The sequence below is a fragment of the Crocodylus porosus genome, unplaced genomic scaffold (genome assembly GCF_001723895.1).
Source record: "Crocodylus porosus isolate Cpor-Errol unplaced genomic scaffold, CroPor_comp1, whole genome shotgun sequence".
Taxonomy (NCBI): domain Eukaryota; kingdom Metazoa; phylum Chordata; order Crocodylia; family Crocodylidae; genus Crocodylus; species Crocodylus porosus.
The window spans coordinates 36,121,837-36,123,904 of NW_017728906.1; the positions used below are offsets into that span (position 1 = coordinate 36,121,837).

The 2,068-nt window shown below is 47.7% G+C and overlaps 1 protein-coding gene across 1 annotated transcript in view; it reads left to right on the plus strand.

Moving 5' to 3' along the window:
* The window catches only part of ITSN1 (intersectin 1), a 182,633-nt gene that overhangs the window by 169,147 nt on the left and 11,418 nt on the right, over nt 1-2,068 (plus strand). The window lies entirely within an intron of this gene.

Consider the following 2,068-nt stretch of genomic DNA (forward strand, 5'->3'; position numbering starts at 1 on the left):
GGTGTGATGGGTGTGTGTGTGGGGCGGGGGGTTTGTGAGGGGTGTGGCTGTGTGGGGGGATATAGGGCATGTTGGGGGTGTGACTATGCGTATATGCGGGGGGGGTGGGCAGTGTTTGGGGTTTAGTGGGGTATGAGGGAGGGTGAGGGTGTGGGGACCCTGCATACATACCCCACATGGCGCATAGACCCTGCTGCCACCGGGTTGCACATGGCTCCAGCCAGTTCCAGGAACTGTACTTAGTGGCAACAGAGCCAAGTCGGCCTGCCTCTATCACCCAGGGCTCATGTGCAGCTCATGGGACTCCATCAGAAGTGATGGAGAGTCCCATCCCCTGCTTCTCAGTGGAGTCCCATGAACTGCCTCTGGCAGCAGGGAGAGGTGAAGGCAGCCGGCTCCATCATGTGGGGCTTCCCCCAGGTGGCGCGTGATTCCTAGAAGCTGAATGTGAGCCCCACATGATATAGGTGGGCCGGCCTGGCTCCACTTCTTGCTGCCACATGCAGCTCCCAGAACTGGCTGGAACTGCATGCCACCCAGTAGCTACGCCTGCATGGGCCTTGAGTACTCTGAGGGCCCACTGCCTGCTGCTACTGCTGCCAATGCTGGCAGGGGCTGTGCATTACAGGCGGGAGACCTGTAGGGGTCCCCACATCCTGCATCCTCCCTCACACCCCACAAACCCTACACATCCCCATATCCACACCCTGACCACCTGAGCTCCTTGCTTCCACTGCCCTGCTGGATGTGGACCCCAGGCTCCATGCTTCCTCCAGCTCCAGCCCTCCGCTCCACATTCCCACACAGCTGCAGCTTCCTAGTAGCACCAGAAGCCCCACCTGGAAGCTATGTGTGCTGGCAGGGGCTGGAGCCCTCCCATGAAGGAGGGTGGGAGCAAAGCATGTGGGCTGGGCCAGGGTACAATTAATTGGTGGGCAGCCATGGGCTGGATGAAATTGCCTGGTGGGTCGAATCTGGATTGCTGGCTGTATTTTGCCTGCCCCTGGCCTCAAAGGTACACAGAACCAAAAGGAAGATCTAAGAGCAAACTGATAATACTTTGCACATCATATACAGATGCCCTCCAGCCCCACCCGAGCCACAAACCAGCAGATACCCTGCTAACCCTGTACAAAAAAAAGAAACTTTGTGGTTATCCAGAAACTCCTGAGTATTGTGGAAGAAATTAAGCTTCGTGTTGTGGTTGAATCAGAACTGACAAAGCCAGCTTTTCTTTATTTAGGGCTATACTGTCATCACAGGGAGAATTCCATACAGCTAGGGGAATCACCCACTTGTCTGTTTCGAAGGATTTCTCGGACTCTCTAAGCTTACAAGCATATTTATACTTAAAACAGAAAGAGAAAAAAAAAACGACCTTGGAGAAACAAAACAATAGTAAATTACACAGGCATTTAGGAAGTTTACTTAAACAAACCATCTGTGCACAGGGTAATATATCAAGACAACCAAGGCATACAGGATTTCTTATCTCAGAACATGTAACTGAAATAAGCAGTATCAGCTCTTCTGGTCTCTGTCTGTTTTTCTAGTCAAGTAGGCCAGAAGCCCAACTAAATTTATTATCACATTCCCTTGTTTCTGTTTGTTTGTTTCCATCAAGTTAGATATTTATAGCCATTAGCCTCTCAACTTCTAGTTTTTCTTTCTCTTTACTTTCTGCTATTTCAACATACAAATTATATACTTCATTTCTTGTTGATAGGCTATTTCACATTTGCTTGGTAGCACAACTTAAGCAACATTGTATTATCATAAACACTAGGCATACTCCAATAAAAACAACAAAAAATATCAACAAACTATGAATGACTGTAGAGCCTAAGGAAATGAAAATAGAGCTAAACCAAGAATTCAAATTCCAACTATCTGACTCATGCAATTTAGCTGCTTCTTTTCTAATATGTTTACTTAAATCCTGGATTTCTTCTGAATTATCGGGAATATAAGTACAACATTCTTTACCTATTAAAGCACAGACTCCTCCTTTGCTGGCTAGTATATAATCTAACGCAAGTCAGTTTTGCAATGTCATTTGCCTTATTTC